The 20,186-nt window shown below is 34.5% G+C and overlaps 1 pseudogene; it reads right to left on the bottom strand.

Annotated features, from left to right (window-relative positions):
• Window positions 1-13,952: 13,952 nt before the first annotated feature.
• LOC120187747 lies at window positions 13,953-19,506 on the bottom strand (annotated as a pseudogene).
• Between the last annotated feature and the right edge of the window lie 680 nt (window positions 19,507-20,186).

Here is a 20,186-nt window from a genome sequence, read left to right as displayed (position 1 = left end):
CATGAGAAGTTTGGATGCTGACACCATCCAGGATTGTAGGTGTTAGAATAGGGGTTGATATTGCCTTGATTATAGTTTCCTATATAGTCGATGGATGCCTGATTGGTAGGACACTCTCTCTCTTGGTGATTGCCATGGCATAGTAGACATGCAAAGTTGACTTGCACTTCTTTCATCTCACATGATTGTTGTAGATTCTTTAGCATATTAGTGATGGCAAACAATTGGGCTGACACGAAATCCTTAGTATCCAACTCGAATGTCCCTGGTACTTTTCGCCCGACTCCAAGCCTTGTAGATGAGAATATATAATCATTATTGGAAATCCTATCAAGGATGTCAAATGACTCTACATGTGATTTATCAAGCAACGATCCATTTGCCGAGGCATCCAACATCATCCTCGTGGGTGCATTGACTCCATTATAGAACATTACTACTTGAGTCCAATCTTGAAAACCATGATTAAAACATTTACAAAGAAGTCCTTTATACCAATCCTGGTATTCATACATTGATTCGTCATCAGTTTGATGAAAAAAACAATGCTATTCCTTAGTTGGGTGTTCATGTTCTGCAAATTATATCGTAGAAAAAAACTTTTGCACAGATCACACCAAGACTCCATCGAGCCAGTTGGAACACCACTCAACCAAGCCCTTACTTGATCACGAAGAGAATATGGAAATAACTTTAAATTTAGTACATCATCTTGCACTCCTTGTTGTCGAAAAGAATCGCACACCTCCAAGAAGTTACGAATATGATGTCTGGCATCTTCATGTGGCATGCCCCCAAACTGCCCTATCAAATTCATCATATTAAACATGACTTGTTTGAGCTCAAAATTAGCTGCCTGAATCTTGGGTGCCATAATTTCATGATTTAAGTCATCCAATATAGGATTTAAATGATCTCAAACAGGACGGGCCCTAGCTGCATTCCCAACATTCGGAATTGCCTTAACATTCTGATCTTCCTCTTGATGAATACATTGATTACCAATTTGATACATGTTTGCTTGAGCACGTTGAGAATGTCTCCTTTGACTAAAAGCCTCTCTATCTTAGGTTCAATTAGTTCTAATGGCTCATCAAAATTTCTTCTGGTCATACACCAACAAAATACTAAAAAAGACAATGAAAATAACAAGTAAAACTATATAAAAAATGAAGAAGTTAAATAAAAATGCTTTGACAAAACTAATTAACTTCTAGTCGCCAATCCCCGGCAATGGCACCAAAAATTTGTTCATGTTTTGTGAGTATTAAATATGGATGTGAAGTATGTGCAAGTATACACAACCGAACAAGTAATACAGTGATGAGTGAGTGTCGTATCCATATGGACAAGGGGAAATTTATAAGTTTAATCAAAGCAATTAACTACTTAATCCAAATATAGTTAGTGTGATGGTATATACTAATGAGAGTGTTGAGGAAAAATGAAATGTATGTTGGTGGGGATAGAATGATAGTGTGATGTGTAAGTAAATGGAGATGTCGTGGAAAAATAGATTGTGTGTAAAGTAATCAAATGAGAATGTAAAGGTAAAACAAAATTTAAACACTGAATTTGAATAGAATAACTTGACAATCCTCAGACAACAAACTACTACGGGAATGAATAATAGGAGTAACTTAGGAAACTTAAGTCTATCCTCTCAGGATGCTCTTGCATCTATGTCTTACTTTCCTAACAGAGTTTACGAAAATGCCCTATGCTATTTCAAGTCAAGGGACTCGACAGGTTGAAAATGCCATGGCAATACCTCTCGGCGTTAGTAGGTGCAGAGATCCTATTGGTTCAGATCAACAGAATATGTCACGGTAATACCACTCAGCGTCAGCACTAAGATCTAACCTCTCGACCGAGCACTACTCCTTTTGGTCGATTGAAATCCTAGCCTTATGTCTAAAGATGGATTAGGTCTAGTTACTAACTAGAATCCTTTGTTTATGTTTATCCTCCTTAGTTTCTCTCGAACACTAAAGATGAGCTACTTAGTTTCTCTCAAACACTAAGTATTTTCCTAAAGAATGGCTACACTCATAGCTCCTACAACCTTAAGTCATTAAGCACCATAAACAAAACAAATAAAAACACAAAAAAAAACCATCTATTAAAGAAAAAAATTAAACATCTATAGTGAACTCCCACCAAATAAAGCTAGTTCATGGTGGGATTCGAATAATCCATGAAATAAATCATAAAATATATTCAGTCCTTATAACCTGAATGTGATAAGAGAGAAAAAACAACAAAGAGATGGAGGAAAAACCTTTGATTGCACTATCGGAGCTCCCATCGGCCACCACAAACTACATTAGCTTGCTAGCTCCTGTCGAACGCCTAGCTTGCCACTCCCTTGAGCTTTTTAATGGAGGAAAAGCATGGAAAAGATGAAGGGAAAGAAAAAGGGGAAACTTTTTCTTCCAGTCACATTTTCTCTCTAAAGTTTCAGCTCAAATGTTTCAAAATCAAGTCCCTTTAAATATGGTGACCTCATATCCTATTTATAGTGGGGAATAAACCTAGGGATTTGTGTCAAAATTCCCATGGTACCCTAAGGTTCATTCCCTTCACGTGTGGGGTGGTACTAAGGTGGCAGTTGTCCCTTCCTAGATGGCTGTAGCAGATAACACGTATTGACAAGTACAGTTGGCTTTAATAAAAATATCTTCTTTTGTCTTTTCTGCCCAGAAATACCGTTCAAGTTACCACGATATTCATATTCTACTCATCATTTCCAATTTGTCGAGACAATTCTTCTTGCACATCATTGCTCCTATATCTTGCACATAATTAAACAACACATTTTTCCCATAACGCAACTTCGTTTTCCAAAATAAAATGCCACGACAAAATATATCCACCACATGAAACTATATGCTCCTAAATGCATATGTATGATCCTATATGGGCTTTTAGATAATCAATAACTTAAGTGATAAAGCCATAAATACAAACTTTTTACAGAGTTATCATTGGGCAAATAACCCAATTGATTCAAGTGTTTGGGTAAGGGAATTAGAAGGCTATAAAAGCCTTGTGTATACAAATAGAAGAGAGAACAATCAAGTAACTATAATTATAACTAGAAATCAAACACGTTAGGATGACATAATACTAACCTTGTATGATGCTTGAAAAATAGTCAAGACACTCGAGTCTCTTTAGTAATATGATGATTCTTTTACAGTGCAATGCCTGGATATAGTTCTACAAGTATACTGGGCACTTTAATGGTTAGCTAGGCGTATACACCTCAAAGACTTAACGGAGTGAGTTGGTCAGGCCCCAATGTCTGATGCAAGTAAAATTTTAGACCATGCTTAATGATCGAGAGCCTATATGTAGGATAGTGATTTAAGCTTCTAACGCTTTTGAAATTCTATTTCTTACCTCGAAACACTCGAGTATTCAAGGTGTACTAGTGTGTTGTCCCGATATGTAGAAAATTTCTCTGACCACACCACTAGACATGTCTCATGTTTATTGTTATAATTTTGTATACCCATGACTTTATGCACTAGCATTTTCATGTAATGAATGAATGTAGTGTTGCATAGTAATTATCGTGGCACTAAGACTGTGAGCCCAACTTTCAGAATTTATTTTCGTGCACAGGTCGATAGAGGATTGACGAGGAGCCTATCACGTAGATACATTCCAGATCAGCCATTTTCCAGAGTATGTCTTGAGTCTATTAGAGGAAATGTATTTATATGGACCTTGTATTAATCCAAAGCATAACCCTATTTTGAATTAAAACTCATTGGTTTTATTTTGTACGTACTAGGAGCTTTTTGTATTTTGTAAACCTTGATTTATGTTGTTTCATTTCATAATATAGTGGATGTTTCATTGATGTTTTGCATATGTTTTGAAAGGAAAATTTTTAGTTAACCATTCAATGATTCGTGTAACACTTTAACCGTATGATCTTCGAGTCTAACTGGATTAGGGTGTTACAACCGACCACAATATTCTCAAGTACTTGCTCACACAAAATGAGTTGAATTTGAGATAGCATATATGGGTAGAGCTTTTGAAGGACTACGATTGTGTTATTGATTATCATCCCAGAAAAGTGAATGTGGTCGTTGATACTCTAAGTCAGAAATCGATGATTGAGTTACGGTCCTTGCTAGCACATTTGAGCTTAGCTAAAGATGGGGCTTTACTAGTGAATTTGAGAGTTGAACCTGAATTAGTAGGCATAGTAAAGAGGGTGTAGAGTGAGGATGACAAGTTGAAGGTTTGGATAGAGTAAGCCTACCAATGTTACTACCTTGTTTTGAACTAATGGATGAGAACGTGTTATACTTCAAGGGTTGTGTGTCCCTTCAGAGGAATAGTTGTGTAGTAAGATTTTGTACGAGGCACATTATAGTTTGTTTTCGTTCATCCTAGAAGTAACAAGATGTACCAAGAGCTTTAACAATTATATTGGTGGCCATGTAAGAAAAGAGAGGTGTCTGAGTTCATCTCTAAGTGTTTGGCTTGCCAATAAGTGAAAACGGAACATCAAGTTCCCTCAAATCTGCTCCAACCTATTCAATTCTATAGTTAAAATAAGAAAGGGTGATTGTGGATTTTGTGACAGGTTTTTTGTTAACGCGTTGGAAGCATGATGTTATGTGGATGGTAGTAGATATATTAACTAAGGCGGCCCACTTCCTTTCAATTAAAATGAACTTCACCTAGGAAACATTAGTTCAATTTTATGTTTTAGAAATAGTTAGATTGCATGGGGTGCTAGTTTCAGTCAATTTAGATAGAAGCCTTGCTTCACTTCGAGATTCTAGAAGGTGCTTCATGAAGCCTTAGGCACCCGACTACATTTTAACACCGTTTTTAACCAACAAACCAACGGTTAGTCTGAGTGTGTAATACAAATTTTAGAGGGCATGCTTAGGTGTTGTGTGCTAGACCTATAGGGTGGTTTGGAAGATCATCTTTCGTTAGTAGAGTTTGTCTAAAATATCATATATTAGTCTAGTATCCAAATGGGTCCCTACGAAGCTTTATATGGTCGAAAGTGTATGACCCCCTTATGTTAGATTGAGCTTAGTGAGAAAAAGATAGTCAATTTAGACTTAATCCAAGAGGTAGAGGAAAATGTCAAGTTGATTCAGAGTAGACTCAAGAAAGCCTCTGATAGGAAAAGTTCTTATGTAGACATGAAGCGCAAGGAAACCGAGTTTGCTTTATGAGAATTTTTTCCTGAAGGTGTCTCGTATGAGGAAGGAGCTTTGTTTTGGACATAATAGGAAGTTGACCCCGTTGTTTATTGGACCTTATAAATTACTTGAGAAGGTTGGCCCCATGGCTTACCGACTAGCCTTACCACGTGAGATAGAGCGCATCCACAATTTGTTTCATGTATCAATGCTTAGGAGGTACCGTTCTGACCCCTTTCAATTTATTATGTTAAAACAAATTGAGGTAAGACAAGACTTGTCTTACATAGAAGAACCCTTAAGAATTTTGGCTCATGAAGTTAAGGAATTAATATACAAGAAAATCCCTTTAGTGAAAGTGCTATAGAGAAATCATGCGTTAAAGATGCAACTTGGGAAACCGATGAGGCTATATAACTTAAGTATCTTCTTCTCTTCTACTAAGGTAAATTTTAAGGGTAAAATTTATTTTAGAAGAGGAGAGTTGTAACACCCTGGCTTTCAGATTAGTAGTTTCAAGAAAATCCAAGGTGAGCTTGATAAAACCTAAGAGAGCAATTAGAGCCTTTGGGCTAAGCTAGACTTGTTTTGGTTTGGGCTTGAGCCTACTAAGGCTTAAAAAGGGTATTTTTGTTTTGATCCAAAAATGAGGAGGACTAGGAGTGCAAATAACCCCTAAAATGTTTCAAAGGTTAATTTCTCTTTAAAGGGAATTAGGTCATCGATAGAGGCTCCCTTATATCTCTTTTCACTAAACTTTGTCTTCTTCCTCTCTTTACTCAAACTCTATTTCTTCTTCCTCTTCGTAACTTGAAAAAAGGTGAGAGCTTTGTGATTATCATCAATCATTTAGAAAACCTAAGGTAAGAATTGAAATCTTCATCCTATAAGCTTCCATCCAAGTGTTATTCTTCAAGTTTTGACCAAGGAAAACCATAATGGGGGTTTAGGGAGGTTTTAGAAAACCCTTGTGAAATCGGTTTATACTGGGGAAGATTTAGGCCCTATGAAGTTTATTTAAGTTTTTATCAAATTCCTAAATAAGTGGGTAGCTCATCTATTATTTTTTATTAGTTTAAAAAGTGGAAAAAAGCTCCAAGGGCAAGGGCAAGGAGAATCTTGTTCTTAGATGAGCTCAAGATCTTAAATTGTAGTTTAGGAGTAAGGTAACACACCTATGAATCTCTCATACCATTTATAGGACATTTTATGTGTCGTTTGCTTGTATGAGTTCAATGAGCATGTTATGCAAATTTCGTGTGATTAGTCTTAGATGTTTTTATGGTAAAAAAAGCATGTTAAATAACACATTATAATCCCATACAACTCCAATAAGCTTTACATAATGTTTAGTAACCTTAGAGGGATAAATGGTTGGGTTGAGGTTGTATTTTTATGGAAAATAGGGTTTTTCTGGGCTTGAGTACCTATACTAGATGAACAATACTGATATTGTTCTCTATATAGCTTAAAACAAAGGGTTTTTTTTTGAGTTGGGACTATCGATACCCATTCATGTGGTATCGATACTATCCAAGGAGTATCGATACTTTGGGCTTAGTATCAATACTAGCATAGCAATTCAGATTCTAGTAGTCATTTTTGGAATCGGTACTCAAGGGAGTATCGATACTAAGGGTAGAGTATCGATACACCTAATAAGAGTATTGATGCTAAGTAATTTTCCAAAACATGAAAACCATTTTTCGTATCGGTACTTGGGGTAGTACAATACCCTCATACCAAAGTATCGATACTCTAAGTAAGGTATCGATACCGAATAATTTTATAAAACATCGAAGCCATTTTTGGTATCAATACTCAAGATTGAATCGATAATAAGGTCAATATTGATATTATAAGGCCTAGTATCAATACCCTCATCCTAGATTTGGTAAGAAACTCGATTTAATTTCAAGAGTTCGCGAAGGGGATTAAGATTCGTCGAGACTTCTCTAATAAGTCTAAAAGTGAGAACAACTAATAATCTTCATTATATCGAGAACACCATAAATTAAGACGCCATAACACTAACCCTTATGTGACGTTCGAGAAACGATAATAACACCTGCATTACTTTAGATGTATGTCGATCATCTTGTGTGGTTAGACATCCAGATGAGTTAAGTCAGTGCTATTGCACTTTAAATCCTAGTTGGACATAGGCTCTGATGCTATGTGACCCTAGAGGTGTTCCATGTACTCTGATGAGTAGACTAGTAGGACGTAGGCTCCGTTTCTATGTGACCCCAGAGGCGTCCTAGGTACCGGGTAATAAGGGTCTTTCTAGATGATTATTCTGATGTTGTGTGACCTGGGTCTTATCTAAGGTACCATAGGTAGGATAGAGGGGTGTGATTCCCGAGATGATGTGTGACCCTCTAACTACACCACGATATCTAACTTTGTTTGTATGTTGATGTGATTGTATGTTCATGCTCATACTCGTTCGTATGCCCATGTAAGAATGCATATGGTATGTTAGAGTTATCTATGTGGCACTAATCTTGTGAGCTTAACGTTCAAAATATGTTTATGTCTGTATGATCTTAGGAGGACAGGTCAAGAAGCTATCCCCAGTTTGAGATTTCAGTTTTGGATCAGCTTATTAGAGTAAATATTGGATACATAGTTAATGGGCATGTATTACTCAGTGACCTTATTTGTATTTGATTCGTAAACTCTATTTATAAACTTATGTATTTTTAAAATTACCGATTGAGCTCTTATTTTGTAAATATTGTATTTAAATGTTTAAACTTATATTTATGTTATGGAGTTTTGTTTTAAACATGTAGAGTATTGGTTTGAAATAAAGTTTTGGGTTAACCACTCCGGTAGTCCCGTGTAATGCTTTAGACCTTCGATTTTTGGGTCAAAATGGATTAGAGTATTACAATATCAATATTGAGGGGAAGAGTATTAATATTGCCCCGCTGGTATTGATACTAAGGGTATCTAGTATGGATACTTGCTATTTTTAGCAAAATATAAGTTATTTTTGGTACTGATACTTAACTATGGGGTATCAAAACTACCTATTTTGGTTTGTTAAAGTCGACTTCGTTATGGCCAGTAAGGGTAAAAGATGACCCGTAATGGTGGGACTTAGATTGTAAGGGATATAAATGGCAAAAGTTATCTAGAAACACTATTAGAATGGGGTTATGACCGAAGTAATCATATTAGGCGTAATATATCCAAGCATCTTCAGTTGAGCATTTATATAGTAATTAAGAACAAAGAATTATTGCAAATGATGTATCGACAAGCGGTATGATGAACTGATCACATTGTGTAATAGAGAAATCGTGTATTATGAGAACGCCAATGAATCGAGGACTTACAAGTCATCTTTCCAATTCATGAATGAATTGAGGGACAACGTGATGAAAGTGACAAGAGTATAGATATCCAAGAATAAACCTGAGTCGGGTATCGGGCTAGTAAATAATACAACAAGTGAATGACATAAATAATAATTATTGTAATATCATATACCGCATAGAGACCTCCTTAAAGATAAAAATGACTAAAATGACTCAAGCGTTAAATGGCCATAATAGAGTAACTCTATGACTAATAGATGTAACAAACTAATAAACCCTAACATAATGTTCTAGATGAGAGAACGAGTGAGATAGCAGCTAGTGAGGGGATGACCTCAATTTAGTGTGTTAGGCTATGCTATTTTGTAGCTAGGCTACCTTAGTTTACTTAGTGGAACATTGTTAGTGGTGTGTGGCCTTTGAGCCCCTAATCATGCATGTGTAGTTGCATCAGCACAGTACAATAGACATCCTTATAGTTTGGCTCAATGCTATGTGAGACTAAGCTAATGCTTTAGCGGAGCAAGAATTTTACTGATGCTATGTGATATCAAGTTTCCCCTCATTGATCTACCTGGTGATGTGTGGGACTAGGAGATCATTCAGCAGCTTAGTGGGAATTTTATCGATGCTATGTGATACCGAGATTTCCTCAGTTGTCTAGTATCTTATGGCTATGTGAGACCAGATACTAGTAGTTTGTTATGTGTTGCATTTAGAGAATGCAAAGCAATTACAATCATTTTGGTTAGAGACCCAATAGAGGTGTACTCATGGTAAGGCCCTTAGTAGAGGATTAAGGGAAGCACGAGACTCCTACTTTAGTGATAGAACATTTGAACGTTAACTAGGTAGCACTTGATTATGATCATGCATGTACCTACTGCTTAGTATCATGTCTTCTAGCATGCTTTTGTTTATAAGACTCATAGTGTTACTCTAGATTAGCGATTATACTAATGGGCTTTGTAAGCACATCATTCAGATGTTTCCGTTAGCAGATTATTAGCTTGAGCCGTTCGAGGAGAACTATCACAACAGGACTTCCATCACCTCTTCCAGAGAATTGTATTATAACTTTAAAGGGCATGTGTATTCATAGAATCACTCAGTATGTTTTTAGAATGGAAATGAAACATGTTTTTGAAAATCAAGGGTTGACCTCACAATACAATGTGGCACTATAGGCCTAATCAAATTTCGAGTGTTACATAAATCGTTATGTGAGCAATTTGATCGTCGTATCAATAAGTTGAATTATGATGTTAATATTATAATAATCAAAGATAAATTAATTAATAAAAAAGATTATTTTAATGCATTTTTAATGCGCAAGAATCTATTTAAATATATTATAACTAAATATTAATTTTATTTTAAAACATCAGATGAAACTTTTTACTCATAAGTTTTTTTAATAAAAATATTAAGAATATGGGTAAACTATGCAGATAGTCCCCTATGTTTTCGGTCTGACCGACTTTGGTTACCAATTTAAAAATTAACGGGGAATGTTCCCTAACGTTATCGATATGTTCGATTTTAGTCCCTAACATTATTGATCCATTTGATTTTAGTGCCTCTATCATTAACTACCATTTGATTTTAGTCCCTCAGCCATATTAGGGACTTAAACCCAATGGGGTTAATGAAAATTAATGGTTGAGGGACTAAAATCGAACAAAACGATAATGTTTGGGACCATTTACCCTTAATTTTTAAATTAGTGGCCAAAGTTGGTTAGACCCTAAACATAGGGGACAATCCACATAGTTTACCCTAAAAATATAAATTGTTACTTTTTTGGTGTATAGTTTTTTTAATTATAAAATTTAAATGACCCTAATTTTAATTTTATAAATATAACATAATTTAGTTTTTTCATAAACTTTACCTTTTATTACATTAATGTTATCATATTTAAGTTTAACATGTGATAACCTTGATTGTAGGGTAGGTGGTATAAATCCAATGAAAAATATACTTTTTATTAATAATATTTAAGTGTATAAATTTCACATATTCATTTATGGGAATAAATGTAAATACGAAAACTGATTTTATGTATAAGTGTACTTAAATTAAGGGTAAACTATATAAATGGTCACCAAACGTTTAGGATGCTTACATTTTGGTCACTTAGCTTTTAAAACTTACAATACAGTTACTGAACTTATGTGTAATTAAATTAAGGGTAAACTGTATAAATGGTCATCGAACGTTTAGGATGCTTGCATTTTGGTCATCTAACTTTTAAAACTTGCAATACATTTACCTAACTTATAGTATGTTTTCAGTAAGATCTATGATGTTACCTGTCGTTAGTTTCATCTGACGTGGCATGTTTAAACAATACCTAAGCAGGAACTAAAGAGAACCCATTTACTGGAAGCAATCAAATAGCCCGAAGAGATCAAAACTAGGTCATGGTGAGTAATATCAATTGAAAAATAGAAGCAAGAAAGAGGGTAAAGATTTCAGCTTGGAAACTTGAAGAGTGAAATTGATGTGGTCTTGGACAGGAGCAAGTTGAGCTTGAGCTGCTTTGTTTACTTCATTAAGTTTCCTCCACATTCTTTCTGAAACCGTTTTCTGTTCAACTCCTTCTGTCTGATCCATTTGTTATCTTTAGGGATTTAAATCATGGTTGTGGTCACGTTTACTGTTATTGCGGTCATAGCGGGCGCTATTACGGATATAGAGGGTATATCGAAAGGCAGAGCTACTTCTATTTCATGGACAACCCTAGTTGTCTTCCTTTCTTCTTTCTGACAATCTGGTTCAAGAAAGGGAAACAAAGAATTAGGGTTTAGGGTGTACAAGGTTTTTGGTTACTGTTCAAATGATTTTATTTAAGCCTCAAAGTTCCAATTTTTTCCATGGGTAGACTACATAAGCAATAGAGATTGGTTTAGATGAAACTTACAGGAGGTAACGTGCCATGTCAGATGAAATTAACGGGAGATAATGTCAGGGACCTTATTGAAAATGAATTAAAAGTTTGGTGATCGTGTCGCATACGTCTTTCAGGTGGGCCCAAAATTGGGCTTCAATTTGAAAGAAATGTGTTAGAGCCGCCACTAATCATTTAAAAATATTATTTAAGCTGATCATACACTATCTTACATGATCTGCATTTTACCAGAAAAATGTCGGGTTCGAGAGTCAGTTACAGTCAAGGAAGGATTTGTACTGCCCTTTCGGTACCAATTAATTTGTCGGTTATCTTAATTGTGAAAATTAAAAATTTTAATTAAAATTTAATAACCCGATTCAAATTACTTACCTTTGATTGGTTAAAATTGTCCCTAAAAAGTTAAGATAAATATTAAGTGGTGAAATATAAAAAAACAAAAATAATAAATAAATAAAATAAAATAAATAAATAAATAAAGATAAAATTAAAAGGATTAAATTGATTAAATTGAGTTAAATTGAAATTTAGGGATTGAAATTAATGCTAAAAATGAACTGCAAGAGAAAAACATAAAATTAGGGGTTAATTCACAAAATATAAAAAAATAAAAAAAAGGATTAAATTGAAATTTTGGAGGCAAAATTGAAACAGGAGACCAAAATGAATTACACTTCAAAACTGGAGGGAATGTGGAAATAATTTAACTATTTTCTAATTACACATAGGTTCCTTGTCTATAAATAGATGAAAAACCAAAAAAAAAACATTTCTCACCAAAACAGAAAAAAAACCTCAAATCCCTCAAAAAAAGCTCTCCCCTCTTCAACCGACCCCAATGATGGCCATCGCCTGGTGGCCCCTGACCGCCGCTCCGGCCGCAACTCACCCACACGTTTCTTCTCAACACCCGATCCCAAATCTAGCCTCAAAACAACAAAATAGGTTCTAGATCGTAGTAGATCTAGCCTAAAAGCCACGGGTTTTTACCTTTTTGGGATGAAAATCTTCTCGTTTTCTGGTGACCCTTCCCCTTTCAACGCTCATCGAGGGCTACTTGTGATTATCGGGGCTTATTGGCTATCTCGAATACTATTTCATTGATAGCTTTGCTTTAAATCTTGCTTTGTGTTTCGGTTCTTCACGGGTATTGCTTGTTTTTTATGTTTCGATCATGTATCTTTTTGTATCTCCCTCGTTGTTTTTATGGTATTCGGCCATTGGTATTTATAGGCTCCCCGTCAAGACCGTTTTTGATTATTTTGGGGGTCGTTCTCGGTTATTTCAGGGTCGTTCCCGATCATGCTGTTGTGATCCCGTTTTCAACGGGATTTCGTGCTATGTTGGTTGTTTCGTCGGTCATTCCTTGTTTGACTGATCGTTCGCACGTGAGATCCACGCGAGCTCCATGCGGTGCCACAGCTTAATGAATAACCCTAATTCAAGATTTTGGGCTGGGTCAGGCCCACCTAATCTGGGTCTGTTGGATCAAGCTTACCCGGTTGGGTTTCCTGTTGGACCCGAACTTTGAAACTTTGGACTATGAAAAAAAAGGACTAAATAAATAAATAAATAACAAAAATAAATAATTAAAAATAATACTATATAATTTTTAAAAACATATTATATATATATATATATTCTAAAACATTTTCAAATTTTCAAAAACATTTTCTAAACTATATATTATATATATTTAAAAAAATATTTTTCAAAAAAAACTATATATTATATATATTTTTTTCAAAATGTTTTCAAAAACTGTATATTATATATATGTTTTCAAAAATATTTTCAAAACTATATATATGTTTTCAAAATGTTTTCAAAACTATATATTATATATTTTTCAAAATGTTTTCAAAAACTATATATTATATATACTTTTAACAATCGTTTTCAAAACTATATAATATATATTTTCAAAAATCATTTTCAAAACTATATAATATATTTTCAAAAACTGATTTTTTTAAAAAAGTATATATTATATGTTTTTCAAACCGTTTTCTAAATAAGCCCCGGACAAACATGGTTGTCTATAGATTGTATTGTAAATTTTAAACGTTAGGTGACCAAAATGAAAGCGTTATAAAGGTTTGGTGATCATATATGTAGTTTACCCTTAAATTAGAAAGTGCAATTAGAACAAAGAATATGGAAAAATATTTAATTTTTTGAAGAGTATTATTTAATGGAGCATTAAACCTTAGTATTTCCTTAATCAACGGTGGCAAGATTGTGGTACAAAGTTTAGTCTTTAAATAATTCCAAATTTCCAATCAATTTCGAGGCCCTTAAGAAATCCCCTATCACAATACAATAGAAAAATAATAATTTTTTATTCATTTTTTAATATCTTTTATATATATATATCTTTATTAAACAAACCGTGTTATATCTCTAAGGTAAATATCAAACCAAATCCGCGAAAAATATGATAATATAGATATCATTGATCAATCGATCAATTAATGGATCTCTTTTTACATATAATTTGAATATTTATAAAACAGGTATCAATCATCTAGGAGACTTCAGTGATTCAACTTGGGATTTACCTTTCGGACCTTTTAATCTGATGAAAAAGTCTATATTCATCAAAAGTCATCGGTGAGTACAAGGCAGGTTTATACGTTGAAATCAACTCTTTGGATTGTAAAAGAACGCCAATGATATTCTTTCCAGGCCTGAATTTGCCATCACTCTGTGCTCTATACTCTTGTAATTTGCATTGCTTAGAACCTGCGAATCAATTATATAAAAGGAAAACAATTAAATTTTAAATTTCAACTATTTATAATAAATCATATAATTGTATATTTCATTTTTACCTCAAAAAGTAATAGGTAGTTCTAAATTAAAGTTGGAATACATATTATATGAATCATTTGTAATTCACTGTAACTGTTTTTCTCAAATTGTATGATTGGAAACATATAATAAAAAAATTGATTTAAATTTTGTTGCGCTATTGAAATTATCAAAATTGTTAAAGATGTTTTCATCAAATTCTTCAAGAAAATATAAAAAAGAAAATAGAAACCACCACTTATAAAGAGAATAAAAAAAGTTACAAAAAATCGATGTAAATATATGTTTCATTGGTTTATAAGCTCCTTTTTTATATTGGTAATAGTTTTTTTAATATATTCTATAGTTGATAATAAAAACTTATTATATGTCATAGTTTTTGAAATATGCTAAAAATGTATTCACGTGTAACTTCGTTTATAAAATTTTAAAAACATCACAATAAATGTGATAACTACATTAATTGTTTATTGACTACAGGAGCCTTGATTAAACAACTGGAACAACTATTTTAGGTTGGAAGTTATTGTTTGGTGCAAGGCTATGTCATTATCAATGTAATTAATTATTAGCATAGATTTCAATTGTTGATGGCATTAAATATTAATTATATTTTGACTTGTGTTTGTTAAAGTAATTATAGTTAAACTGTTGAGTGTTTTAGAAGATGAAAGTGACAAACAAAACAATAAATAAATAAATATAATACTATTTATAACATGTGGACGTATGAGATTAAAAATAAATGAATTTAATACATATGACGATTCAAAGTGTGTACTTTCAATTATCTTATCTCTTAATCTTTAAAACTAGTATATTTATCCACTTATCTTTAAAAATATAAAAAAAAAATTACAATATTTCGAGAAGTTTACATTGTAGAACACTAATAGGCTAATTAAAAATATATCCTTACACTATATTATGACATGCGTGGTTTATGTTTAATCTTCTATTTGAAAGATAAAAGTTAGAAATTAATTTATCAAAAAAAAAAAAGATGAGATAAAGTTAGAAATGACATAATATAAAAACAGTTGTACTACGTGTTGATTCATCGTGTGTCAAAAAAAGTTTTAGTTAATTTAATTTTATAAGCCTTTCAAAACTGTATCTGATCACCGATGTTGACTATAAACGCACGTGGAATAGGCTTAACGGTAATCCATTTTTTATCTTTTCGAATTTGAAGACCAGGGACTTGAAGGTCCGGCAAGAGAAGAGTTAAACCACAGGGGTCGGAGTGGGATGACAAGCCAAGAGTCAAGTCAGGCTGTGGACATTTAGGATAAAAGTTAACCCTTAGACATGCACCAAAGTTCTCCCCACCAAATGCATTTTGGAGCTCATCCTCTTTTAACCGAAGGCTTGCTGACAAAACCTTCGTTATTCTCCCACATAACTTCACCAATTCCCATTTTCATCAATCACTTCCCTACATTATTGAAATGAATTTGAATATATTAACTTTAAATAATAAAATTCAGAATTAGCACGAACCAAGCGACATCAATAGTTAAAGGATGATTGTTATCTATTGAGATCTCAAGTTCGATCACGACGTTGGTAAAAATGTATGAACATTCATTATCAAAAGGATGTGAATTACCTTCTAATCACTCTAGACTATTATAGTCACTCATTTTCGCCCGGGGTTCTATTTAATACATATAATATATATAATTTTTTTGAAAATATATATATAATATATAGTTTTTAAAAACATTTTGAAAAAATATATATAATATATAGTTTTTGAAAACATTTTGAAAACATATATATAATATATAGTTTTTGAAAACATTTTGAAAAAATATATATAATATATAGTTTTTGAAAACATTTCGAAAACATATATATACTATATATTTTTTGAAAACATTTTGAAAATATTTTTTGTTAGGTATGACTCATAAATATATCGAGAAAGTCTCGTATTGGGGGTTACAATTATGTGGGTTGGGGGTGCAGGGGCTGCGGCCCCGTGATATAGTACATGGTTATTTTTGTAAATATGTACCAGAGTTTATTTATTATAAAAGGAGATGTAACCTAAACCTATGAGACATTGAATTGAATAAAAATTCTAGCGCCGCCTGAGGCACCGAGGACGTAAGCACATTGCTGAACTTCCTTAAAATTATTTTGTTCTTTCTGTTCTCTTTACCCGATTATTCAACAATTGATATCAGATGTTAGGAGCCAAATTTGAAGTTGCGAAATTCGATGGTCAAGGTAACTTCGGATTATGGCAAACAAGGGTGAAGGATCTGTTGGCACAGCAAGGGATCCTGAAGGCTTTGTGACCTACAAAGCCGACGTCGATGGAGAAGGAAGATTGGGAAGAATTGCAGCAGTAAGTGGCAGGAACCATACAATTATGTTTGGCGGACGAGGTCATGTATCACGTCATGCATCTGTCGTCTCCAAATGAAATTTGGAAGAAATTGGAAAGTCAGTTTATGTCCAAATCCTTAATGAATAAACTGTATCTAAAGCAACGGCTGTATGGGCTGAAGACGCAGGATGATCATGATTTGGAGCAACACGTGAATGTCTTCAATCAAATCATTTCTGATTTGGCTCGGCTTGATGTGAAAATTGAGGATGAAGACAAAGCGATGATTCTGTTGTGTTCGTTGCCTCCCTCTTACGAACATATAGTGACTACTCTTACATATGGGAAAGAGACTATCAAAGTTGAGGAGATTACTGCAGCCTAGTTGTCTCACAACCAGCGGAAGCAGAATGTAGGGGAAAACTCTCAAGTTGATAGCTTATATGTTAAGGGTAATCGAGACCGTGGACGGAAGCCAGAGAATGCAGGGTTTGGGAAGCGGAATTTCAGATCCAACTCTAGGGATAAGAAGATAATTCATTGTTACAAGTGCAAGGAGGCTAGACATATGAAGTGAGATTATCTGAAGTTAAAAAAATAGACTGATGAGAAGCGTGATAACTCATTCAAGTCTGTGAACGTGGTCGAGGATTTCAACGACTAAATGCCTCTCTATTTCAACGACTCAATTGACAGATGATTGGATTCTTGATTCTAGATTCTAGATGTTCTTATCACATCACGCCAAATAGGGAATGGTTTTTGACATACAGGTCGATTAATTCTGGTTCTGTCTATTTGGGTGATGATCGATGTTGCAATATTGTTGGTATTGGTGATGTCAGAATTAAGATGTATAATGGTTATGTTTGGACATTGTGTGGTGTTCGACATATCCCATGTTTGAAGAAGAATTTGATTTCTCTAGGCACTTTGCACAAGAATGGTTTTATCCCTAAGGCTAATGAGGATAGGGAAACCATTCGGATTGTTAAAGGAACTTTGACTGTGATGAAAGGAAAGATGACTACAGGGAATATTTACAGATTGTTAGGGAGTACCGTTGTAGGTGGAGTTAATTCTGTTGAATCCTGTGATGATACTAACAAACTGTGGCATATGCGTCTTACCCATCTTAGTGAATGTGGTATGGATGAATTACATAAAACAAATCTGTTGCATGGTGTTAAAAGTTGTAAGCTCGATTTTTGCAAGTATTGTGTTCTTGGTAAACAGACTAAAGTTCGTTTCAAGACTGGAAAGCACACAACTGAAGGGATTCTTGATTATGTGCATTCTGATGTATGGGGTCCTTCCACGACATCATCTTTGGATGGATCTAGGTATTATGTTACTTTATTGAGGATTTTTCATGGAAAGTTTGAGTTTATTTTTTGAAACAGAAGTCTGATGTTTTTGAGAAGTTCAAGCTGTGGAAAGCTGAGATAGAAAACCAAACAAGACGAAAAATCAAGTGTTTGCGGTCTGACAATAGTACGGAGTACACAGATTCATAGTTTATAAACTTATGTAAGGAGCATGGTATTAAGAGGCATTTTACAGTGCGCAAGACACCACAACAAAATGGTGTTACGGAACAGATGAACAGGTCGTTGAATGAAAAAACCAGATGTTTGTGGTTGAATTCAGGGCTTCCCAAATACTTTTGGGCTGAGGCTGTTAACACGGCGTGCTACCTTATCAATAGATCGCCAAGGGCATCATTGGCTGGGAAAGTTGTAGAATAGGTATGGACTGGTCATGATATTACTTTTGATCACTTACGGATTTTTGGTTGTCCTGCTTATGTGCATGTACCTACTGATGAGAGATCCTAACTTGATGCAAAATCGAATGAGTGCATTTTTCTGGGTTACAAGATAGGTGTCAACGGATTCAAGTTCTGGGATCCAGTTGCGAAGAAAATTGTGATCAGTAGAGATGTTTTTTTTGATGAAAAACCCATATTATAGGAGAAGAAAGACACGATAGTATTGGATTTTGAGTAGTTTCTAGTTGAGAAAACAAAAACGTCTCAATCGACTTCTGGTGGTTCCGCTACAGATGATTTGCAGGATTATAGTCTCACCAGAGACATGGTGAGACGGACGAATATAAAGCTTCTGAACATATTGGGTTTTGAAGACTTGGTCTCTTTTGCACTTACTGTTAGCAGTGATGATGCAGTTACTATTCATGATGTTGTTAATAGTCAGAAAAATGACAAGTGGATGGTTGCCATGGTTGAGGAGATGGAGTCTTTGAATCACAATCGTACATGTGAGTTAGATCGCCTTCCTGAGGGTAAGAAGCCGATTGGTTACAAATGGGTGTATAAGAAGAAACCAGCAGTAACAGAAAAATAGGTGGAGAAATTCAAGGCTCGTTTGGTAGTAAAGGGTTTTTCACAGCAGAAAGGAGTTGATTATGATGAAATTTTTTCCTGTGGTTAGGCACACTTCAATCCGAGCAGTACTTGCATTGGTGGCTAGTTGGGATTTGCATTTAGAGTAGATGGATGTTAAAACTACTTTTTTGCATGGTGATTTAGAGGAGAAGATCTACATGTAGCAGCCTGAAGGTTTCACTCAACCTGGAAACGAACATTTAGTTTGCAGATTGAAGAAGTCATTTTACGGGTTGAAACAGTCTCCGAGACAATGGTACAAATGATTTGACTCCTATATGATCAAGATTGGCTACAAGCGATGTGAGTATGATTGTTGTGCCTATGTTAAGAGCCTTGATGATGGTTCTTTTATTTTTCTGTTACAGTATGTTGATGATATGTTAATTGTTTCGAAGAACATAGATGATGTTATCGGTTTGAAAACTTTATTGAGTCAGGAATTTGATATGAAAGATTTAGGTGCTGCAAAGAAAATTCTTGGAATGAAAATTTGCAGGGATAGAGACTCAAGGAAATTGTGGCTATCTCAACAGGGTTATGTTGAAAAAATGCAAAAAATGTTTGCGATGAGCAGCGCAAAACTAGTGAGCACTCCATTGGCGAATCACTTTAAGCTCTCATCAGAACAGTGCCCTAAGACAAATAAGGAAGCTGATGATATGGCAAAAGTTTTGTATTCTAATGTTGTTAGCTGCTCGATGTATGCAATGGTATGTACTCGTCCTGATTTAGCTCATACTGTTAGTCAAGTTTGTAAGTACATGTCTACACATGGTAAGCAACATTGGGAAGCAGTCAAGTGGATCTTTAGGTACTTAAAGGGTACTGTGGGACATGGAATTGTTTTTGGTAGTCAGCGAGATAATCCTTTGATTGTAGGATATGTGGATTCAGACTATGCGGGTGACTTGGATAATAGAAGATCTATGACAGGGTATGTCTTTACTCTTGGTGGAGGACCTATTTGTTGGAAGTCTACCGTTCAATATGTTGTGGCATTATCTACAACTGAAGTTGAATACATGGCAGCGGCTGAAGCTGCAAAAGAAGCTTTATGGCTTACTGGTTTAGTGAAGGAGTTGGGTGTTCAGCAAGGTGGAGTTCAGTTGCTTTGTGATAATCAAAGTACTATTCACTTGGCTAAGAAACAGGTATATCGTCCTAGAACTAAGCATACTGATGTAAGGTTTCA

This window comes from Hibiscus syriacus, unplaced genomic scaffold (genome assembly GCF_006381635.1).
Source record: "Hibiscus syriacus cultivar Baekdansim isolate YM2019G1 unplaced genomic scaffold, ASM638163v2 tig00113725_pilon, whole genome shotgun sequence".
Classification (NCBI taxonomy): domain Eukaryota; kingdom Viridiplantae; phylum Streptophyta; class Magnoliopsida; order Malvales; family Malvaceae; genus Hibiscus; species Hibiscus syriacus.
Note: the sequence above shows the minus strand (reverse complement) of the source record. Positions and strands in the feature narration are given on the sequence as shown.